General features: G+C 38.4%; 1 protein-coding gene across 1 annotated transcript in view; it reads right to left on the reverse strand.

The window, feature by feature from the left end:
* The window catches only part of ADARB2 (adenosine deaminase RNA specific B2 (inactive)), a 318,783-nt gene that overhangs the window by 276,058 nt on the left and 16,660 nt on the right, over positions 1–26,065 (reverse strand). The gene's annotated exons all lie outside the window — the stretch shown is intronic.

Below are 26,065 nucleotides of genomic sequence, written 5' to 3' on the forward strand. Positions count from 1 at the left end.
TTTGCACCATTTGAGCTCAAAAATAGTAAGATATTAGCACCACAGCTTCACGTATTTAATTATCACTTATTTGATATTGATTCTCCATTTGCTCATATAGAGCCATTTTAAGATACACCTCTTTGTCTAATTGCTGCAGAACGAAATTGGCATTTAAGTTTTTTATGTTTTAAAATATACTGGGCTGTGAACCCAAATTTGTTTCTATTTAGTCACTGAAAGGCAACGGAAAATGAAATCATTAACTCTAGGTGAGAAAATAGGGTACTTTTAGAAACAGATCTTGTGGAGCTGTGAATATTTGTATCAACCAGAGATCTGTCCATCAGTGCTTTCATGCAGTCTTTCAGGTAGTAAAAATCTTCCCTATTCAAATTATTTCAATGTCACCAGAATGGTCTACATTTTTAATTTAAGTATTTGACTGTTAAGCCTACACTTGAGCTGAGACATAAACAAGACATTTTGCCATTTTGAAGCAGCTTCTGAAATCTTTACTGAGCTCACCCTTCAAATACACCCTTTTCTCTATCATCCTATCGGACTGGAATGAAATTTCAGTACCTCTCTCATCATTCGGCATGTCCGGTTCATGTTGATGCAGCCTTTAGGAAGTAGGCAAGTTCAGAAAGTGACTAAAATCATAGATACATAAAGGTAGTAATATCACTACAATACTAGGTTTCAACAACTTTATCCCTAGATCTTCTTTCAGGTTCCTGTGGGGTGACTGAGGAGAGTGAATGTTTCGGAGAGCAGCACCTTCGGCACATCCCAGACTCTTCCTGATGCTTCACCACCACTTAAGTTAGGGATATGTCTCACCTCCATCACAAAAGAGAACCTCAGAGAAGAGGAACATGGGAAGGGGTGTGGACATCTTTTGATGATTGCACAGGATTAAAAGAGCAGAACTGAAAAAAATGTGTACAAGAGACTGCTTTTTTCCTTTTTATTGTTACTACGATCTAGTTTAAGGGCTGATGGTATTTCCACCAGGTAAGCCATCAAGTGGAGAGATCAAGGAGTCAATTTAGAAATAGAATAAAAAAGAAGTAGGTATCTGATAAAAGTACACGATGATTAAAAAAAAAACCCAAACAAAAAACCAAACCCCAATGTGTATAATGTGTGTGTAAGAGAAGAAAACAAAGAAAACAGGCATGTTCTTCAAGGCAGAGAGCTTTCTCTGTAAAAATCAATCCTTCTGGTCTTTTCAAATGGGACGAAGCATGTCTGTCTGGGCTGCCCAACTTACTGTATTAACTCTTATTTTGATAGGCCACTCTCTGTCTGTTGTCTTTCTCTGTACCCAGGATTCATGGTCTTGGTGAGCACTCTTCCCCCGTTATTGCCTTCTGCCTGCCCAGTGTACCTTACATCAGGATTGACAATAGCATTCAGTGCATAGAAGTCCCAGGTCTGAAAGGACATTTCATACTACTGAAGGGAAGGAGAGATGGCTGGAAACAGCCAGGAAATTTCCACCTACTGCGCTATAGGAAGACTTATCTATTCACAAGATCCCAGTTTATATTAGGATATGCAAAATTGTGCTAGAAAAGCTACACAGATTTCATCAATGACCACATAAACACTTACTAGAATGATTTATCTCTTTTTCCGTTGTTTAACCCAAAGCTTATCTTCAGGATCATCATTCTAGGTTGTTTGTGGGGGTTTTTTTTGGTCTTAGTTCTTAAAAAATTAAAACTCTGAAGCCCAGCACTATTAAAATAGCTCAGAACGTGCCCGTGTTTGTCACGTCATGTTTAACTGCAACTCTGAGCTAACGTGGGCCCATTGTTTAACTTCAGTTCTTGGAATTGTCATATTGTAAAATTTCACTGAAGTCCTGCTTCTCTGCCTGAAATGCCATAATGCTAACCAAGTGGGGAAAAGGGTTCTTCTGAGATTGATTTTTCAGACACCGTAGTTCTGTTCAATTGAATTCACTCAAGTAGTGGTTAACATAAACACTGTGGAGAGTATGACATGTCAAATTAGCAGCTTTGCAAATCTCCTGTTAATTGTCAGCCTAATTAAAAAATTGCTAATTATAATGTTTATAACTTCAAATAACTGCTCAGCTATAAAGCACTGGCTGTCAGGTGTAAACAGGGGGACTGAAGGAAAAAAAATCAATCGACATCTGTTAATTTATCAGAGGCAGTACACTAAATTGAAAAATGGATTGCCTAATGCACTGTAAATCTGCATTACGATAAAAGACCAATTCATTTCAACACCTGCTTAATAAATGATAATGGCCATCTTTAGTGGCTAGCCCTAGGGTTTCTTCTGCCAATCAGACTTAAAATCCTGCCTTTACCAACGTAAGACCACAAATTGATTGCACTGTGTTAGAATGTATATAATATCTCCTCCCTTCTTTATGACGATAAAAATGAATAGTCCTTACAGATGATTTCTGTAAAAAAATCTCCTGGATTTTCTAATGCCATAAAGAGGAAATCTATCTCATCCTTCTAAGGTACTGACATTCCTCTATTTTAGATGGACTTAAGTGCACTGATGAACTAGAAAAAGAAGAAATATTAAGCACTTATTTCCAGTCTCTCCCATCTATATACTTGCTTGCTTTGAATACCAGCTATACAACTGAAAGTCTGTACTTGATTTTTGTATTTCTTCTCTAGATATGTACTCGGATCAGACGGATGATACTCTTCTGTGGTTTATAGGACAGAGAATATTATCAATTTAGTGTTTCTCAAACCGCCATCTTCCAAAACACTATTTAGTTCAAAGAATTGCAAAGACTTAGAGTCTGCTCACTCCCTCAAAAAGAGACAGGGGTAAAATACTGTAGTTATTGATAAAAGTATTTGTGATTTTTCAGCAACTGCAAAACTGCTTGTAACAGCTGACACCAGCTCGGTTCTGCTGGGTGAGATGGGGAACACATGCAGGTGGTTGTCATCTCTTTCCCTACAAGAACTGAACTGCTTTGACTTTGGGAGGTGAGTGAAAGCAAAGACAGAGGTTGAATGAAGATGATACATCTCAGGAAAGGACTCAGATTTTCAAATGTTTGAGAATTGCTTCTTTAGAGCATGATGCTGTTGTTTCCTAATCCCTAATGACCACACTGTTGGCTCTTGACAAACCAACATCAAAGTCTTTCCAGTTCAGTTTAATGCTGACATGCTTTGAATCTACGAGGCTTTCCTGCACTCAGCATTACCTGGTGAAATAATGTCCTTGGCAGAACGGTGGCAGCCCAACGGCAGTTGCCATGTCTCTCCAAGACGTGTCTCACGATATTGTGCCGATGGAAGTCATTTCGTTGTGACATTTCGAGCATGCAACGCTGCTTCTTCTCCTCATTGAGACACATTCTGAGGGATTAGGCAGCTTCCGTATGATAGGATAAAACTCTTCAAGAGGTCTCTTGTATTTTTTCGAGACCGCAAAGCTTTGATAGAGTATTATCAAGTCACAGCTAAGTTAATATTTAAGACTATTTTAAAATTACTGGTTGTGATGAAAGGGTCAAGCACGTTTTAGGATAAAATTAGATCCCTCTTTTCTTGTTTTGTATTTCCCCTCCACTCAGCCCTAGAGCCAAGATTTAAACCTGCTTTTATTTCCCACAAACTTCTAAAATGTATTATTTTATGTTATAGTTTCATCTACAAGCTTTAAACAATATTAGTATCAGTACAAAGACAAAACAAAAAACTAGTCCTTAACCCAAGCACTAACAGTCAAATCAAGGCAGACACAAGTTGACAGGAGCAAAGTAAACACGATTTGTAACCAAACACTGCTACCCACATCCCCTGTCCTGTAGATTCAGCTCTGTACTTTGGATTATGCTGTCCAACTCAAAATTTGCCATATTTTCATGAATATCGTGACAATGGTTCTGGTAAGATTCAGCCTTTTTATATGGCTGCTTCAAAAAGTATCTTTTGCTTATAAAATCAAGTGCAGAATGAAGGGCCTTACTGGGGAAAGGGCAGCAGCAGTGTTACGGGAGAAGCTCGTGCAAACTGCCCGTGCTGTGCCTGCACGTACACACCCAAAACTCTAAATCATGGGTCAGGGGAGGTGGCTAAACCCAGTCTTAGAGATTCAGTTCGTTGTGTGTGTGAGCCTGTTGTGACCAAGGACCCAGCAGTAGTCTGTATTCTGTGTTTTTGGTTAGACTTCAGCTATAATTTATGTTACAGTTTCCACACGTTGAAGACAAGTGCGAAACTTGATTCTTTGCAGATCAGCATTAATGATTTCTAACAGTGTGCAAGTGATGCAACTACTCACAGAGTAATAAACCTATCGAGTCTGGAATATACAAGACCATTATTTTATGTCATCTCTTAAATTTACGTTTTAAGCTGTGTACATATACCCACAGAAACATCTTTTATTAACGCATAGGAACACAGCTGGTTTCTTAAGCCAAAAATAATCACAAAATATGTTTGCAGCTATTATACTATTATTGACTTAGTCTTACAAATCTCTAGGGAAAGTTGTTTTTGAAGGTTTTGCTTTTTTTAAAAAATACAGTTTTCTTAATAATGCATGAATTCTACTTCCCTGCAGCCTTTTAACAGCCCCTTTTTTGTGCCTAAAACTGCTTTTTATTACTAATGCCTCCTTCCCTTCTGAACCCCAAAAGTAAAATGTTTTACTTTTCCTATTGCATATGACTGCTATGTCTTTGGCACATGTAAGTACACACCTTTTAAGGCAAACCTATTAAAATTAATGTAACAGCATGTACATCCATCTGGTGTATATAAGTCAGCCAGAAGCGCGTCCTTTGATGGATGTAGTCTGCCTTGCACATCTTATGAATTCAAATAGTTAAAACTGTTGAGAGCTTTATGTCCAAGATTGCACATAATTTTCAGGATGACAGAAATGCACTTTATCTGTTTTCCTATTGCAAAGGAATTTATTTTTGAAACACAGTCCAGCAAGCAAACTTGACAGAATATTTGTAAAGGAATATTTTGGTACTTTAGTACTCTTTTAATCCTTTAATATTCCTTACCACAGTAAAGGAGAATTTATTTTGATATTATATTTGATGATGATGTTTGAGCTACAATTCCAGATTAAATAGCCAAATAGAATATTACATTAAAGGCCACAAAGAGTAAAGAGTAAAGTCCAAGGTAAAGTTTATTTTTTTTTCTAGTATAGATAAACGGAATTTTGATGCCCGAAATGAAATCTATGAATGTGTTGTGTAGCTGCTTTTATTACAATTGATGTAAGAAAATGTGCCTTACATTTTACCTAGGCTGCCTGCAGATTTTATAGTAACATCAGTACAGTCAAATTCCTCAGGAACCATGTTAATTCTGCTGACAATGATGGTGACAAGAAAAGATATTTTACATTTAGACAATGCAGACCAAGCAATTTTCATGCCTGTAGTGATAAACAGCAAATTCATTCCAAAGCTAAAGATTCAAGGAAAAAATTACAAGAATTGCAGTATATCTGATACTTGAAACATCCTTCAAAACAATAACTAGAAATATCCATTGCAGGCACATTAGCCAAATAAGAAACAGAATGCTAGTTACACTACATGTACTCAATAACTGCACTTTCTTTTAACCATGTTTACAGGTGAGAAGGATGATTTTGGAAATCTTTGCCAGAGGAAAGAAAGAAAAAGATCTTTTTATAAAAGATAATGCATGATATTCTGCAAATAAAGATGCAGAAAGGAAAGCAGTTCCTTTTTCAGTGTTATGTGAACGCATAACTCACTATGATATTTTAATTTTAACTGGAAGGGAAATAAGGTCTCAGAAACATTTCAATACCAAAACCAGTAACAGACTACAGGATTTTACAGGAAAATTTAAAAATACTTCTTCCTGTTCTGTGGTTGTATATGAAACATGGGACAGAATTAACTGAGACAGACTGCTGTATACTATGAGTGAACAAAAAAAAGCAACTAAAAGAAGAGGAGGAAAAAGGAGGAAAAAGACCATGTTTAGATTTTCAGCTGATAAGATCAAAATATCTTCCCTAATTGATCAGTATCTACAACAAAATGTAAGATCCATGGATCGCCCAGTTTTCCTCCATTTTTGCTTTACTTATCAAAACATTGTCATCATAATTCTTACAGATTTAACAGGAGTTTCTCTACATTTATGCTGCAAGATCAACTCTTTTCTGAAAACTCCAACATCCACTGGTAGCATTTGTAGTTCTAATGCATACTGTAGATACTGCAACTGTGTATATATACCATATGCACATACTTGTGTGTGTGTATATATATATATATATATATATATATATATATATATATATACACACACACACACATATATTTTTTTACCGTGTGAATATATTCTACATGTAAGAACATATATGCAAAAACCGATACAAGGAATTGCTTCAAAATAATTTTGACTAATTTTTTTAAATCCAGGTGTAAAGAGGTATGTTTCTTCTTATAATGGCTTTTTTTTAAATTTATGTTCATGTTAAAGGAATTCAACATTCCTTAATGTTAAAGGAATGTTGAATACATAGCTAGGGACATTATCGTGCTAGTCACCACATTTGGATAATTCATTTGCAATATCCAATTATCCAGTATGTTAATACCACACATCTGTTTGCAAACCTTGCCAATAATACCACATTCACATTCAAAAAACACACTGAACATATACTACTGCAGAAAAAAATCACATCATTTCCATCCCCAGTATTCTCAACCAGCTGATCTTTCTACAAGAAAAAAAAAATCTTAACATCCCACAGTCAAGCATATTCACTTGAAGCATAAAATAAAACCTCCTGTAATTATTTTTGCCGATTTCCTGAATCCTCTGCATTGCAAGCTAGAATTGAACATTTTGTGTTTATATACCTATTTGATGATCTGTACATGTGTTCAGAACTTGAAGGTTAGAACATTACAAAATAAATACAACTAATCTGTATATTGTTTAGCAATATGCTGAGAAGAGCAGAAGTGAGGTGCATATAAGGAAATATAAAATCATTCAGTTGTTAGCCCCTTAAATGACAAAAGAAAGATATGATTTATCTGAGGTTATCAAACAAAAAGGAAATCTGAAATTATAGCCATTCCGTTAACTAACTGTATAGTGATACCTTCTAAATTTCCCCTTCTTGCAAACAAGTTCATGCTGAACTTTATGCATGCACTTTGAACGTATATTCCATTGAACTTAATGCAAAAGTACCAATGGACTTAAAGGGACTACCAATATGCATAAGGTTAAGCATTTGTATGTCATTTTATAGATGCATGAACTAAGGGATTTTCTTGAATTTTGCATTCATGGTAAGAATCAAGAATCGAAAGGAAGATCCAAAGCTAATAGAAAGACTCTCAGTGAAGCAATAGGAGTCAGTCAACATCAAGCATCACATAAACCAGAAGGCAAGAATAAAGGATATTAAAAACAAGAAGAATATATATAAAGGAAGTTTCATCAACTTACAGCTGATGCATTTCTTGCTTAGATACGTGAAAGAAGTGTCTGTATGTCCATGTGTTGTGTTCCACATCACACCAGCAGTTTTATACAGCCTGAAAGTTGAATACTGTTCCAGGGTAGAGCTGACCTAGAGCTTTTTCAGTGTTTCAGTGTTAGCATTTTAGAATTAGAATCGGTAATAAATGTTGTGCCTAGTTGCCTACTCTATTCTATCAGTTTCAAACTGGCATAAATCACCAGGTGGGACAGTACCAAATCCAGCCTCTGGGAAGGCTGGGAAGCATTGAAGCATCTTCATGGGAAGCCTATGAATGCTGATATAGCTTACCAGACATTCGTTTGTTGGAGCTCACAGCTTGTCAACTCTGAAATAAACCTGGACACCTGAATACATAAAAAATAACAGATCTACTTAAAATCTTTGTTCCTTCCTCATGGATCTTTCTGTATGCAGAAAACATGCATTAATTCTTGTCTTCTTATACATGCTTTCACTCAAATGCGAAAGAGATGTTAAACTGGAGACGACAATATTATCATACATAGGTGCTCCAAGGTTGCTTTAGTTGACAAATCAGAAGAAAAAAAAATACCCATGATGCTTTTTATGGCCTCTCTGCAGCAAAGAAGAAAAACATTATGGCTATATTTTTCATTGCTGAGGAGAAGACACAAAAATAAACAGTGAATGAAGTAAAATATGTAGCACAGTCTAGAAATAAAAGCTTAGTATAACTCTTGCATGTCCTTATTAGAAACTTAAAAGACAATTTTATCAGTTTCCCTGCACTGATACCAAAGGAGTAATGGTTTACAATTGTTGAGATTAAGACAGGTAAAGAATAAAACTCTTTGGCAAAATCAGCCACAGTTACTCCTAGCACAATGCAGGGTTGCCGTTTCCATCAAATAAACACAGCTACAGGCACAAAACCCAACAGCTGTTTCCACGAACCCCTGAATTCCACAGACACAGTTCTGATTTGAGATCCGGAGAACAAATACCTGTACAATACCTGACATGTGGGAAAATAAATACTAACAACTTGAGCCACAAAAAGTAAGAATGAATTTCTTATTTTGGCTTTTATTAAGGAAAACGCAGACATGAGGAAAGAGAGGAGGGATGTTTCATAAGCAGACACATCTCAACCCTCCTCACAAATAAAATGTCAGCTGAGCTCAGCTTTTATGCACCTAACTGAAAATGCGCTGAATGGCAGCTGGGTAGAGTAGAAAGTGTTTGACAAGTTCTGAGAGCTAGAAGGCATTGAATACTTTTAGATTTAGATAACCTATAACAAGACATATCAGTGAAACCGTAATATTTGTCACGTTTAAGACATGCAGCTTGCTCTGACAGTCACTGTGAAACAACAGCTCCATCTCACCATTTGCAACACGCTTCTTCAAGACCTACGAGGTAGATTGTTCTGGGTTAAGGGGCGAGTAACTGACAGATTGTGTGGGCCACTGAGTAATAATGCAAAGAAAAAAAAGGTGACATACTAAGAGGATTGCCTAAATGTAATTACAGAATTATTAAAATGCAAGTTCCAAATGGAAATTGCCATAATGATTATTTTCCTAAGGCCTTCAGAGAACATTCAGAGGAGTCAGAGCACTGACACGAGAGGCTGTAAGGCAGTTATTACGCAAAAGGTCAAAGTTTCCTTTAGATTATGTCTACTCTGTGAGTCATTGACTTTTATAGACCAAGGTGTTTAGAAAAAAGTGTCATGAAATTGATGGCAGCAAAATGTTCTGGCTATACTCTGTAATCTTATTTTTAAAAGAAAATATAGCTCATTAAGTATAATATTCAGACTATATTATATATTATTGTTTTTCACTTAAAAGGCACTATAAATGTGCACTGGGCTTTAGTGCCTGGTTTGAAAGACAATAACCCTGCCAGGAAAAATTTACACCTTAAAGACTTAGCCCTTGAGACACCTACTCAATTGGGGAACCTGACTAGAAGTCTGACAGATATCAAAGGACTACTCATATAGATAAAGACTTTAAAACTACATTTTTATGATAGCTGTAGTATGGAAGAAAAAGGTTCTTTTTGTCCCAGTCTTCGGGCTTTTAGTCGATCCTCCTGTTCCTTGGCTTGCACATTAGTATCTCCTTTAGGGACCAAGCTCTGTCTTAAGATCCTGCCTCCATTTTCTTTACAACATTTTCCTTATAACCTTTCATAAGGTTTCTTTCATAAGGACCTTTCAATAGGTTTAGCCTATTTCTCTGTATTTCCTGTATCCCTCCTCCCAAGTTCCTTCCACCAATTCATCTTCTCATTTTATCTCTCTCTGAAACCTCCACCTGAAGGTTTCACAGCTTAAATTTAGCATGCTCACCTTGGCAAGCTTTCAAAGATTGAGTAATAAATATTACAAATAAAAATGACTGAAGTATCTGTTTACTTCTTCAATACATAAGGTTTTTGAGAAATACACAAATGAAAACATGATTTAGGATCTACCTAGACATATTCTCGTTTCAAACTGCAGAGCTTTTACTACAGCAAGTATGGCCATCCTTTCCAGGGGATGATTCTTAAGAAATAAGCATTAATTAGACAGTGAATACTTTTGGCATTCAGCTCAGAATAAACTGCTATTTTTATGATGAAAGATGAAAACACACAATTAAAAATAATGAAACAAATGCTCTTTACGTGACACTTAGCACACCAGCTTTCACCAAAAATTTGACTTTTCCACGCCTGACACTGAGCCTATCTATACATTACTATATACTGGGCAGTTTTAAGGGATCATGAGCATACACTGGACTCAGCCATTGTAGTGCAAATGATTTGGTTGGATTTTCACAACTAATTTTCTTGGTATTAAAATGCTAAAGCAGTTTAAGTAGATTTGTGCAAATGAGCCTTAGCAATTATTCTGATTAATTTAATGTACTGAAAATTAAATGATTTGCAATCTTGTGTAGTTACAGCTTTAACCATGACACATTCTCCTTTCTTTCCCACCGCCTTCCTACTTAAGTAGCAAAGAATGCATTACTTCAGTATTGGAAGCAAGAGAAGAGTCTTCAAACTCAGCTACGCTCACTTAAGAGAATGAACGCAGCTTATAGTTTATAGATGTTAGAATAACCCTACTACCAAAGCGACCTTTCTTTCTTATTCAATGTATCACTTATATCAAAGAGTTAAGGATGTCCTTTTATGCATTTTTGTTCATTATTACTTTAAAAGCTCACATAATTCAATTACAGTTTTAAAAAATATCTTCTTGGCAAGACAATCACCTGCCCCTTAAAGCTAAAACATTATATGCCAACCGCCTCCAATCTCCGCTGATTAACTATAGCATATTCCAAATTTATAGGGTCTATTACAAACCATCTGAAGAGCAGCCGCGGTGCCAAATCTCCCTTACTCTCTCTCCAGGGAATCCCTTCTCAGATGCTCTTTTCACATCCAGTAAACAACACTTTATGTCTTTTGCACAGATAGCAGATAATTACCATATGGTTAAAAACATGCTTGCTTCATTCACTTTCTCACTGTAAACTTCCTTCATTATGACAGCTAAGGAGCATCTAGGGAGGCAAACTCCGTAATTTAGCCTCGTATAGGCTTAGTGGTTTAAAAGGTCAGTGTCTATTACAATAAAGTTAGAAACAAGATTAAGTAACTTTGCAAGAAATTATTTTTATTCCAGCAGGACTGAAGAAAGAAACTGATACAGGTGCAGGAGTGAGAATGCCACATTTTGCACTGAGCACCAATATATTTTCTCATTGCATTCAAGACAGTAACAAATGTATGCTCAGGAATAACATAGCAGGAGAAGAGCTAACAGAGATTTAGGCAGGTAAGTAGCTAAAAGTGCCCTTTCTTGTTTCCCTTGCCTGATTCCCTGCTCATTGCATGCAGCTGGGTTGCACAGCTGGGAACAGGAAGTTGAACCCAGTCTTTGAGCAGCATCTATGCAAGCATGCGACCCTGCCAGCCCTGGCTGTCAGCACCCTGGGGAGAAGATGGACTTGCACGTCTCATTCACATAATGCAGGAGACAAGAGCTGAATTCCATAACAGGTAAGGAATCCAGAGTTTCAGAGATCTGTAACAGTCTTGGAGAGCCTCTGAGGCCATATTCTTGCTGAGCTGCTTTACAGAAAAGCTAATTATGATTTCTCCTGAGCTGAATGATCGATTTCATCAGGCTCCCGCCCTATTGTTGTTGCTTAATCTGTGCTCTGAACTGACAGGCTGGTTGGCAAATGCTACGGCATTTTTGACCTCTGCAAGATTAATTCTTTGTGACCTGGCTATTTACTTAGGAGAGCAGGTGACAGACGAGCCCATAGGGTAAAGAATGAGCTTCAAGTGCATTGCATCCTTTTGGTAAAGTTTCTATAACCTTTTATTCCATGGCTCCTAGAACACAAAAAATGCTGAGGATGGGGAGGGAAGAAGAAGATCCTGATTCCTGTAGAACTATACTTCCTGAGCCCGAGGCCCTGAGTGTGTAAGAGACATTTCTTTTAACTTTCATCCCCAAAATCTCTTTCTAGTAAAATGTGGCTTCACTTTACTTCCAATTTTCTCTGTATACTAATCATGTCCTCATTATTGGTTGAGGTGTAAGAGGCCTTGCATGAACACTGTTAAGTGGTAGTTACTAAATCTGTTTAACTTTCATAGACTTGGAATTAGACTTTATGAAAATTAGATAAAGAATTTAGACTTTATCAAAACTCTAGTGGCATCAGTGAAAATAGCTGATGATTTTGGACACTTTCATTTCTGTTCAGCTATCAGGATGATCATTTTTATTATTGCTTTAATTCCCTTTATTTTTCTTCTTGACTAATTTCAATTTCACACTGTATCAAAGAAGAATGGCCTTCTCAGAAGACACAGACAACAACATCGAGGCCAGTATTAAGGTACTGAGCATCTCCTGTAAAGAGCCCCCAGAACACAAAGCACTCTTGTAAGTAGCTATTAGAAGATTCAGAATGTGGGTTACAAACCTTACAGAAGTCTGGATGAACCTAATCAATATAGTGATTTCATGTTACCCAAAGAAGATGAGATTTTGCCTCTGCTCAGATAAATTAGAGCCTCTTTTAATTAAATAAGCCCAAAAGTGGTAGACGTGAGAACAGCGGGAGGATGAGAACAGTGGAGTTTACACGTGTAATAGGGAGGCCAAGGCAGGTCAGCGTCCAGAATGTCAAATGCCGGGCAAGCAAAGGGGCAAAGACAGGGACAGAGCGGAGCAGTCAGAGCAGCGCAGCTGCTGCAGAGGTGAGCCCAGCAATACCACTGACGAGCAGCTGCTGATGCGTTCCAAAGACAGAAACGAGAACGGTGATTCACCTGTTACGGACGTGCCATCCATCAGCGGAAACTGCCCTCCGCAGCGGGCACGCTGTCATCCTTTCACCTGCTGCTATTGCTTAGCGTGGGGAGAGGGTGAGGAAGAGCAGGGAAGGAGAGGCAGGGAGCTCATTCAGTTGCCTGGAAAGGAAAAGAAACTATTTCCTGGATTACAAAAAGTAAGATCTGGTACCCACTTGTACGGCCTGATACAACTCACGTGTTGTAACAGTGCTCACGCCACTAAGTGAAGTGTAAGATTTACCCAGAAATTCAGTAGAATAAAGCAACACAATAGAAAAATGTGAGCTAATTCCCCAAGATATCCATGTGTTTGTCCAGAGGGTCTCAGCATTTTGTAAGTCCTTTTACTAACCTTCTCATTTTCTATTTGCCTTTGTCACAGTAATCTCCGTTAAGTTAGCAATGCTTTCCAAAACTGTTTTACTGGTCACAGGAAAAAAAAAAGGGGGGGGGAGAGAGTGAGAGGACATTAGGGGTTTGTGTCCCATTTAAAATGTTGTAACAGTGCTCAGACACACACTAGGGTCTTTTGGTGGCTCTTGTTTTATCAACAACTTCATGAGTTAAAATCCCAAATGAGCAAATTCCGAAGGGCAGAACATATGTCACTGGTGCTCAATGAAGGAGACTCTATTTCTTCCATTCTGTAATTTGAACATTTTTTTTTTAAGCAGAACGTTTATTGTATATGTAAGTGAACTTTTACTGCCATTTATAGACTTAAAAAGGAAGAGATTTTCTCCTAGAAATATAAAACACGCTGTTTAAACAGCATTAAAGTGTAATTTGGGCAGCTGGCACTCATCTTATTTGTTTTATAACTAAGTCACCTTTCTTATGAGAAAAGAACACCTGTGGTTTTAGCTACACAGAACAAGTAAAAACAAATAGCAATACAATATTAGAACTGACTGCTCACAGATTTTCTCAGGAAATAATCTTCTTACATTATTATTGCTATTATTTATATTGCAGTATAACATAGGAATCCTGTAATGCTGGTCATTGGATAACACGGAACAAAAAAGATAGACCTTGCTCCTCAGATCCTGAGGTTAGGCCATGGCCATTATGCTCACGGAGTTGTTAGGGAAGTTGGAAACTCTTGCCACAAGAAGCTTTTGCTTTACACAGAAGGGGAGAGGGTAGAAGGATGGGATTAGCTTTTAAATACAGGACAATTTTACTATACATTCTGGCAGAAAACTGTACAAGCTCTCACTTTCCAACTCATTTGGCAACATATTTCCAAGAGAACAGATTTTATAGAAAAAAACATCCTACATATCGTTTAATAAGGGCTATCTGATAGAATAAGATCAGAGTAATGGACTGTTGCAATTAACTACTGATTTCCTGCTGTAACAGAAAAGGCAAAGGTGAAGCAAAGACATTTACTTCAGAGCAGAAGACACTGAACATTTAGTTATGTGTTCTTCCCATTAGCCTTACACTGTTTGACTAATATTGATGGAGATATCAAATGAGTGTTGGCAAAATCACTGGACATGGGCTGTTATATCATTATGGGCCTATGGCTATTTCCAGTAGACTTGGAGCTAAAGCCTTGTTCTCCTAGGAACAAATTCATTTCTTACTGCTCTTACTGCTGAAACAACCTTCCCCAAATTTTTCTCTCCCATTCCCAATGTCTCCTGAAAGATACTTAATACATGCAATCTTTGTACAAAGACCTCTCCCTCCTTGCAGCAACTCTTTCTCAGTATCTCAGATGTCCGCCTTAATGACCTCCACAGCTTGCCACAGAAACCCACCAGCTGCATTTGCCCAACTCTTCATTTGCCTTATTCCCTATACTATAGTCGCTTATGGAGAAGTAAGTGTAACCTCGTTCACCTTAATGCAGCTGCTGCACATGCCTTTCATACCCTTTCTGACTTTTTCTGTCTATCCTATGTCACTGAACTCCTCCATTGCTTTGAAGGGCCTTCAGTGGCTTTCCCCTACTGTACTACTTCTTAATAATATCGGTATATATTCCTAGTGGGCAATTTGTTCTCAGGCCCATCATAGAGGTGGGCAGACAGAAAAATCATTCTGCTCCTGAACCATTAGCATGTAACAACAGCTTTGGTGAATGATGGGGGTGTATCTAAATCTGGTGAATCATATGAGGAGTTGTTCCATCTTACATAGTGATATGCAATACTGTGTGGATGTTTGATGGACTATAGGAGCAGAAAAGTAAGTAGGAGAAAGAAGAAAAATTATCCCAACCAATAAGCTGGTTAATTGATGATCAGACTGATGGGTTTTATGAACCCTGTGGCAGAGATGACTACTGAAATTTGGAAGAGGTGAAGGTAACTACTCATCAGAGCACAATGGTCAACAATTAGCACTCTGGCAGTGCAGAAAAACACCAATCAGTATAGGTAAGCTTGACTTGAAGCTGAAATGAGAAAAAAAATATTCTGCACAATTTTTTAAATTACTAATAATATAGAACAACTGCATGAAGCCTGCAAAGCTACAGGCTTCAGATCACAATATCACTCATGTCCATATCTGAACTCAATGCCATTTCTTTAGTTTTACAGCTTAGTAACCTGAGAGGAGGGTAATTTTTAGCTTAAGCAATGGAAATCTGCTTGTTGGTTATTCACAGTAAGGTTTGGGGGTTTGGCTTTTTTTCTAGAGGAAACATGAAACAGAACTGTGAAGGGAACTGACTCATATTTTGTTTCATTTTCAAATGATGCTAAAGGAGCTGCTTTCATCTGCTGGGTGCATATGCCTCAGATCTAAGAGACAAGCTGCACTATAGTTGACAATTCTGCACTCACAGACATCAGCTCTGAATTCCTCAAGCCTTAATTTTTTAATTTCTTCTTTTTTTTACTGCTTATTTACTACCTACCTATTTACTATCTTGTTTATTTTACTATTAAAATATTTCTTTTTAATGGATACTTATTGCCTGGTGATGATATTTTACATTATTAAGGTCTACCAGCCTTCTTTACCTAATTGATTTAAGGGTGTACTGGACACAGTCAGGCCCAAAAGATACAAACATATGAAAAAAATGTATGAGGTCTTTGATTACAGTGAAATTAAATTAATAGGAAAATTGAATTGAGCTAATCAATTGAGTAAAATGAGAGGAAGGCCGCATAAGCGTTGGAATTAAAGGAGTTTCACAGTAACCAGTTTCTGCAGTGCAGCTGCTTCACGTTTGGGTAATAACAGAACTGATGAGCAGCTAATTTGTATGAAACTGGAAGCGCATTTAATGTTGTTTGGATTGTAACAGGAGTCTGCAGCTAACACACAAAGTCTCCATTGGTTTTGTGCTACACGCTGGAATTTCTCAAAGCTATTAATGATGAGCTTGGCACACCAGTGTGTGGCCAGAAAAAGCCACTGCCAAGATAATGGAAAACTCAAAGATTACATTTCCATTCCCCGACCCGGTGCCCTTCCGATGGCTTCCGATGCTATTTTTTATTTGAAAAGAGGAAAGGAACGTGAACTTGCAACACGGCAGCGAACCGGCTCGGTGCTACTCTCTTTTCTCTGTTACGAAGGGCAGACACAGCGCCCGCGGCTGCGCCGGAGCACGCGAGCAAATTAAGCAAGGCATTGAAAGATGATGTCCTAGAAAGGCTTTAATTTGACATTGCTTTCCCAGGGCTTCCCGCAGCGATACCTGCCGCACACAGGCCAGTTAACGTCCCAGGAAACTAACTGCTTTTCATCAGTTTTCGTGATTAGGGGTGTTCATATTCGCGCTCTGCTGAGTGCAGCAGAGTTGCCGCAGTAGCCACAGCTGTCGCTGCACTTACCCAGGCAGACTGCCGTCAGCTTTAAACTGCTCACCTTAGGTGTCAGCGCGTGCCGCTGGAGCAGCACAGAGTTCAGACAGAAAAAAACGGGGTGAGACACCCAGCCCAGCAGTAGCTGTGCTGGAGCGCTGCGTTACTGGAGGCAGGCTACTAGCAATACCCGAAAACAGATGTGAAGTCGTCGTCGTATATATCTTTGTAAGCTCCAGGTGCAGCGGGAAACCAGGGTGAGGACGTAACCGTAGCTTGGGTGGAACACTGGGCAGAACCTATTTTCTTAGCTGAAAACATACAGACTTTACAACACCAATTCTTTTTGCAAACATGTGGCAACATCAGTAAATGGTTTACAGTGTTTTATTTTAATTCTGCAATATTCTAAAAAAAAGACAAGTAAACATTTTATTTTCTATGTCATGTTTTGCTTCAGTCCAAAACAATACTTCTGTTTCTTCGCAGAAACATATTTTTCCCAAATTTTCAGCTCACCATAAATATTGAAATGTGTTCTTCTTTGAAAAGAAAACGTGTCTTCCCCTCAAAATTTGAAAGTATACATGGACTAAAAATAATCATAAACCATGATTTATTTATAATAGCCAGTTCCAGCTTTCTAATACTGCAGTATAGGTAATGGTATGACATTGAAAAGAAAAGATTGAAAAATACATAATTAGAGGCCCATGGGATCTATGCACTTGTGCTAACAGTGGCTGTGTCCGTAGGCCCCAGTCCACCAGAGCTCATTAGAAATGTACCTATTTTAAGTCAATAACATCTCATTTATCTTAATAGGACTATGCAAGTGGTTAGGTGAGAATAAAGCACAGGATGGTACTTACAAATGCATCTACGCAGACTGTTTGCTTGTCATATGTAACCGTCTGCATCTACGTTTTTAGACAATAGTAAAAAGTGCTTTATTCTTAGACCAACAGAATTTTGAAAATAATGTCAAGCCAAAGGAGGCCTGTAACAAGTAATGGAAATATGTGGTGTAGTCAGGTTACAAGGGTAATTGGATACAGGGCCACTTACAGGAGAACAGGTCCCCTGACGCTGTAATCTGCAGAGTCAGAGCTGCCTTTGCTCCGTGGGAAACTGACTTCTGGGGGCCTTGGCAGCTGGATGAATTGTAAAACTCTAGATCTGATATAAAACGAAAAATAGATGTATTTCCTTTCCTCGCACCTTATGCCATGGCATTAGACAAGTAACAGGAATCCCATAATAGTGGGAAATTTAGAAATAAATAGGATTCTTCATATGAATATATACAAATATAGTACATGTTAAAACAATAGTAATTAATAGTAGTAAATGATAAAACAGTAGAATAAAAAATTAGTTAGAAGCTCTTACTAGCAAAAGAGAGTCAGACCCTCTTCTGAAAATTATGGAAAACTGCAGCAGTGACTTAAGTAATTGCAATTCACTGACTCGTTGGCATTTCAGTGAATGGACATAAAGCTAATTTTCCTTCGTGTTTCCATCTAAACCTCTGGGCCCTCCAAATTTCACATTTCAAAACTTACAGCCCCAAAGAACAACATAGTAGAGGCAGCTGCCTTCATTGCCTTTGAAACCAAACAAAACGTGGGTCTGACACTTTGGTTGAAGAGCGTAACCTCTTGGGCCCCGGTTTGCCTGCAGCAGCCCGCGGATGCCAGCACGCGGCTAGGAGACGCCTTCGTCCCTGCCTGGGCTTCCCCAGCAGCAACTGAGGCACAACAGGAGGCAGCAAAGGTGCTACCCAGCGCGGGTCATGGCCCGGGGCCACCAGAGTTGGGGGTCTCAGCCTGCAGCACAGTGGGAGCCTGTACAACCTCTGTATTTTGCTTCCAGTTTGCATCTATAAGGAGAGAGGTCCAGAATGTTTTCCAAATTGTTTATATTTTGTTTCAGGTGTATTGGACAAATGCTTAGATAGTAAGTAAGCTCAGAATTTCTAATTAAAAAAAAAGATGTAAAATTAATTATAGATGCTCTTAAAAGCGTACTTTGTTGTGCAATGTGCTAGCTTGTGTGCCAAATCATACATCACTACACATTACTAAATGTCTGAATTTTAAAGGAGATCTTAGTTCTTTCTTCTATTAGCAGACAGAAGGAGAATTGACAACTTGTCACTGTGAACTGAACTACTACATTTTCTGATTCATTTCATTATGAGTGCAGCAACCTAGATTATAGAACCTTGAGATATTTTGGGATTTGATGTTATCTCCAAAACAGAGGCTTCACTATTTGTTCTTTAAGGAAGATACATCAAGTCCATAAGTTCAGAACTCATGTGATCTCATATGAACCCATCTGGTATCATCATGACATCAGCGATACTTAAAGATAATCACTATTTAAAAATTAATTATGCAGTGATCATTCATCTCTCATGACACCAAATTCTTTGTTTGCATAACTGCACACGTCTAGGAAAAGGACAGGAAGAAATAAAGGACTCACTAGTAAAGGAACACATTCCATTATCAAATCTGTAAAGAGATGGGAATAAATACACATTTAAAATGCTCCTGACTAACCTTTGTTATTTGCTACCTAGGATGCTGCAAAGGCACACGGGCATTATGCCACAGATGACAGCTAGACTGGGCTGCTGAAATTGTAGCTACACATTGCCCATCACACTACCGGGCATTCATCCGTGATCAGCCTACTTGGAGTAAGTTTCAACGTTATCAGATAACTTTACGGATCGTCCAAGACTATAATGCATGAGCTGTATACTGACTGCTGGATTGCCGGATGCATCTCTTAGAAACGACGTTGTACCTTGCATTGGGGGCGAGGCTGGAAACAATTCCTCTTGAAGTGGCAGAAAACACTGGGGACTGCATTTCAAAATTGAATTCAGAGAAGTTTTAAAATAGAATGTCATATTGAAGCATAAAATTAAAATGATTGATTTCAATGATTGTCAAGTAAGTGCAAACATCTTCTGCACTACCACTAATCAGGTCTGATGCACTCTTACTGCTCTTTTTGTGTGTTTCACAAAAACGTATTCACCTTTTAGTTCATCCAAAATTCGTCTGTCTCCTAACACATAAAAGATATCCCTTCTACTTTGCATGTAACATAATATAACATGTGCATACTACCTTAAACCTTCTCTTATGTCAGCCACGGATGACAGCTATTTAGGGACCAGTCTTATTTTAAAGAAAGCTGCCCTGGAACAAATTTTGCCACTCGTTCTTCTCAACATTGTGCCATGGTCTTTAGCGTTTCAAATTCGATGGCAAACTGAGAAAAATAGTTTCATTGGCTTCCTGACCATTTGGATTGTTCAGTCTCACAGCCCAGAAGGCTTGAATTGAATTTGTACAGGAAGCACAGTGGGCCTTGTAGTTTACCACTAACTAGATTACAACCCATTGAAATAACTTCTCTCTCCTATTTTCCGTTAATTGTAAGATTTCCAGTCATTTCTACAGTATATTGCGTGGGGACAAAGGAAAAAAAAAAAAAAAAACAAAACTTAGTTCAGCATGCAATGAGGAATTTAGAAAATTTAAAAGAATGGGGAAAAATTAACTTGATTTATGAAAAGCAATGTAGCAAAGACATATATGCCACAATATGTTCATATAGGTTCAGACTGAACCTAAAGCATGTCCTGAAACAGGACAAGAGGTCAAGAACCTAAAATATACAAAAGCTCCTCATGCCCTTGATCTGTTCTGTTAATGCATTTTCTTACCGCTGATCCAAGGGCGTTGTTTATTTATTTTTTGTTGGGTTTGGGGGAGGGAGAAGGGAGAGGCTTATAAATGGGGAGAGAACGGATGGATGACGAGGTCACCATCATCAGCGGAAAGCATTCCTGTGTCCCAGAGCCACTGCAGGCTTCTCAAAGGGTTTTCATCCTAATGGTACAGACCTTGGTAGGTGACAGCGGGACAGCACCAGTTCACGAGACAGTGGGGAGAGTCTAAGACAAAGACACTAGATGGTTCCCCCAAAGCCATAACAGTGCATCTGGCACAAAAACGCATTTTAACATGGACTAATTTGAGGTAGCCATGTTAAATTAGTCTCTTCCGTGTATTATTGGAAAACAGTTATAAGCAGTGACTGAGAAAAAGACAAGACTGTCTTACTGGTGCAGGGCTGGATATGGAAGGAATATAAGAAGAAAGGAAGGAAATCTGAAGGGTTTTTTGTGTGAAACTGAACAAGCTTTTCACTCTTTCTGAAGAAGTTTAAAAGCGTTTTACTTTATGGAAAAATATGAAAACGTAGCCTAACCAAAAGCAGAAAAGCAAGTAAAAAGAATCCCAATTCCTTCTCTTCTCATTCATGGCTTTCAAAGGCTCTATATAAGAAAAATTAATGTAACAGTTTCTTAACTAAAGGGATAATTTCAGTATTATTAATAATAAAAAAAAACACCTTAGAAGGCAAACGCAAAAGAAATCCAATGGGATTTCTGTGTGCGTGCACATGTGGACACGCTTACGCACTGCTTTGGTTTGCCTCTACGGAGGACCTTGTGGTAGCACGAGCAGAGAAGGGGAACTTTAAGAATAAAGAATTGCTTTAAGAATTGCTATCTTTATTTTATAGCAATCACCCAGAATCTCTTGTGCCACTCACCAGACCTCAAGGCGGGCACACGGCCTCCGCAGTCAGTAAGAGCTAAACCACCAAGCGCTGCCCGGCTCAAGCGAGCTACGTCGCGGCAGGGTTACGTGGCTAACGAGCCCTCGGCAAGTTAAAGCATTGCAGGATAAAGCCCAGCATTAGTTTCTCCCGAGTGTTTAACAGTCGATCTGAAGCTAAAGCTGTACACAAGATTTTTTTTTTACTATTATTATTATTCTGTTCCAGTTCATTTGTGCTTTAGTCTTGGTGTGTATGGCAATTTCAAAACAGGGTGTTAGTTGGTAACTGTTTCTTAAAAAATTGTATAGGTACAGTCCAGCGACTAAGGGCTTTATTCTTTTACTCTATTTTTTAACCCCTTTTTTTGTTTTCTGATATGCTGTTTCACCTATGTTTAACCAGCCATTAGTTTTTATTAGTAGAGCTAAAATGAAGGACACTAATGTGAAAAGAAAAAACCATTGATCTATTTTTTTTAAACAAAGGAGAACAGGCCTTACAGGGTCTGCTAGGTTGTTTAACTTATTTTTCCACTTAAAATTACTGATATTCCCTTATCATGATCCATATATATGGGTTATGCTTAAGTCTGTTTGAAAGCAACACAAATGTAATACACAGTACATTTTTATTCACTTCCTGTTCTGAATTCCCAGCAATTCAAGAAATAGTCAAAATTGATGGTTCCAAAAATTGTAGAGAGAAATAAAAAATGGAACAAGGAGACAGATCATCATCTTGACACAATTAAATGCTACCTGTGAAGCCAGTATGACCCAATGGCATTTTTAAAAAGAAAGATTTATCCTCAGGCATTTTTCTGCTCAGGTAATTTTGCATGTTTCTCCTCTTCCTAGCTCTGTCCAATTTTAAAGGTCCAATCCTGACCAAACTGCTAAGCGCATTTATCTATCATTAGTTTTACCAGAACACAAATGTACTCAGCACCTCACTAAAGCTTGCCAAGCACTGCAGAATTGGGCCAAATAACTAATCACTGTCTGATAAGATCAAATGCCAAAGTAGCAGCCTTGGAAACTTCAGCTGCAGGTTACACACTCAGCTTCCTCAGTGCTTAGGAATTAAATTTAATGTCATTTAGTAAAGTTGCTATTACTTTTACAACAGTAACCAGGAGGTCCCAAGTAAGATTAGGATGACACCATTTCAGATATAATTTAGCAGTCCTTAAAGGGCTCATAGTGCGTAGAGATTAGAAATAATGAAGACAGAAGTATTGTTTCTGTACATATGGACTACATGCAGTGGGGAGTCAAGTAGTTTGTCCATAGTCACTGTAGCAGAACAAAAAAATAAATTCAGGGTTCCTGAATTTAATGAGATCATCTTTCTAATGAGCATTTAAGGCAAATAAGACACATATGCAACTACCCAACTGGAACTCCTAGAGTTTTCCATATGAAATTTAAGCACAAAATGACAAAGGCCTGTTCTGACAAAACTACACTAAAGTTTCCAAAAAATTGGTTTGGGGTACCAATATAGTTTAGGGGACCAAAGAATAGCAACACTCACCACCTCAGGCTCTGTGCTCTGAAAAAAGTCAAGCCAGTATCCACACACGATTATTTTTTAATAGTTCTGGCCGTGGAGCAGCAGCTCACATTTCCAGTATTATAGGGAAGGAGGAAAGCAGAAACATCAATCACTCAACAAAGAGGCTTGTCAAGGAGTGGGCACTTTTCTTTTGTAGCGTTTTCTTCTCAGTAGCGGCCCACATACAGCCTATCAGGAGGCATCACGGATGTCCACCAGAATATTTTTCTGTGCTCTCTCCGCTGTTACTGCCTGAGCTTAATTTATTTGTCAAGAGCTCGTCTGGGAGTAGATGGTGCAGGGGGCGGAAGAAGCGTAATTGTTTCATGGTGATACTGTCCCCATCTCCCTGCTTTCTGTCGGCCAGCGAATATTTACACCAGACTTGCTGGACTGCTGCATCTTTTAGGATTTTTTTGTAATTAATTCAGTCTCAATATTCTCCTCATTTCCATACTTCTGAAATGTCATTTCATCTCTTTTGATCTGCTTCCACTTCTTTTCTCCCTTCACCCTCTTTGCCTTCATGCTCTTTCTGAATTTTGAAATGGATTTTAGTGGTTGATAGAGGCATTTGAAATGCTTTCAGAGGCTGGTCCTTGGAAACACAGGATAGCAGATTGCTTAATCACATTTCTCACCTAGAACCTGTATAATAAGGGTGATACATAGGATTTAAGGCTGCGAAGCTACTAGTGAAGATGAGCTAATGGACCTTGGCCAGCCTTAATTAGAGTTTCTAAGCCAAGCCTTTTCCTCCTCTGGCCATGAGTGTGTCAGCCTATCAGTTTTATAACAGCTGTCAACCTCCTCTGACTAGTTTATCTTCATATTTCCTATTTTGTGTGTTGACATGGCACCAAAAGAGAGTTATTTCCCTGCAGTGAAGGGGTCCTTTGTTCTGCCAGCAGAGCAAAAAGCGCCTCTTCTCCAAGGCTCCTCCAAGGTGCTTCCCAGGATGGGCAGGCTCGGCGGGAACCAGAGCACAGCTCCATCCGGACACCTTACGGAGGCGGCAGTGTGATACTTCTTCTTCAAAAAAAACCCTCTCCAAACAACAACAACAAAACAGGCAAAAACAAACAAAAAACCCAATCACCCCCCAAAATCCATTATGGATGTGTTGGCACACAATACGAATTGGCTGTCTGACCGAGAGAGTAGAATGAAACTTGTCCTATTTCAAGCTAGTTTAGGCAGTTTTATCAATTACATATATGGTTTCTCCTTAAGAGCTTCTAACTGACTGTGCAACATGTGAAAGCAAATGTGACTTAATAACAAAGTGTTGTTTTCATGAGGACGGGCTGACAAATTGCTTCCTGCCTGAGGATAAAGAGAACTGGCTTTTAGGTATGTAAAAACTGTAAATATTTCTCTCCTGCTTTTGTTCTTTCCCAGCCAAGAGCATCTTAAGAGAGCCATCTGCTTCCTTGCCACAGAAAGGAAAAGACTTAGGGTGAGCAGACTCCCTGCATTTATTCATCTGGTTTTGCCTTGGGTTAAATGTTGGAGAACATTGCCATTTGGGAAGGGTTTAGTTCTGCCACTGGCTACAATAAGGGCTGCTGTTTCTATCCACAATTAGGCTTGTTTGTCTCTGTTTATTTATTTATTTATTTCCAACAAGGCTCACGAAAGAAATTTGAGTTTATTATCTTCCTCTATTTAGCTCCACTAAAGAACGGCAGAAAATCCCACTCACTCACCCCCTGCCCTCCCATCAACCCCAAAGAAAGTCGCAATTGTACCATTAAGCCTTGAGTGCTTTACACATGCAAACACAAACATGGTACTTACAGGAAAGATCCTAGCTATCCATATGTTCATCTCCTTCCCTTTACCTAAACCAGACGATTACCTCAGCAGCTCAGCTGTGTTATTGAGACATTTCAGCGTGAAATTTGTTTTTCCTCACTGAACTTTAAGCGGAATTTCAAGTGCCAAGTCTCCAAAGCCAAGTGGGGCTATTAAGAGATAATTACTAATTATGCTAATTTGAGAAGTTGTGCTATTTCTTTCCCTGGTCATTTTATCTGCAGCTCTCCAGAGAGAACAGTCCCCATTCAATGTTAATAACCTTTCCCTGCTAAGCATTCAATGGAGGACACTGTGTCCTAAACCTAAGAATATTTTACAGTTAATCTAGATATGTGGCAGTAAATTAGAAAGAGAAGCAAGTTGCACTAATGCTAATGACTTATATTATTAATTTTTTGCAGTAGCAGAAACATTTGATTCCTCTCCATTCATACATCGATACAGCCTTTTGCTGATGATTTTTTTTAAATGAAAGAGTCCTCAGTGATTTGAGATGCACAGTATACAAATAATGTTTCTCAGTGATCATTTTCTAATCCTAACTATTACAAACTCATAACAGATTAAAACAAATAACAAATTTGATTTCTGTTTTCTAAATGTCTTCTCTATTTTTGCATTATTTATGTAAATGTGTCAAATATATCTTTCCCAAGTTCTATACACTTATACACTGCTTTCTTTTTCTTTTTCTTTTTTTTTTTTTGCTCCCATAGTGACTGGGTTGATCACATTAATGTGCTGTGTGCTGACAGAATAAGGGGCTTTCTAATTATTTTAGATAAAATAACGGTTTTATGTTTTATGTGGTATATAATTCCATCTCTATTCATGCATCTCTAAACATGCATATTTTACATCTTTTAGAATTTATTCATCGAGTGGTAGTACCCATAGCCTTCTTAAAGAGGGCTATGAGCCCTTCGAATACAGAAGGGCTGAGAAAGTCCTTTTGCCACACTGTTTGTTGCCAAAATCTTGTTTCTCTGCTCCTCAGAATGGATCCTTGCAAGCTGCACACGAGGTCTAAGAGCAGAGAGCTCTCTCATTACGAAACCTTGGCTCCTTTCACGTTACGGCAAAGGCCGGCTCCTGCAATACTTCCTTATGTAATTAGCCCACTTAGTGCAAAGCCTACATTGTGTAATAGCAACTCTTGGGAATAAGGGCTGCATAGTCACACTCTACTTTTGCAAGTATACCATGAACGCTATAAATACTCTCACTGAGGACAGTGACATCTGAAATCAGATGGGCAAAACAGTAACAAACGTGCTTGTTGCCACCGATGGTCCGATATGGGGCCACTAATAAGAATGGCAGCTGCACGTTTAGAGCAAATAAACTCCCATCGTCATTAAGTTCATCATCTCACT

This window comes from Rhea pennata, chromosome 2, assembly GCF_028389875.1.
Source record: "Rhea pennata isolate bPtePen1 chromosome 2, bPtePen1.pri, whole genome shotgun sequence".
Taxonomy (NCBI): Eukaryota; Metazoa; Chordata; class Aves; order Rheiformes; family Rheidae; genus Rhea; species Rhea pennata.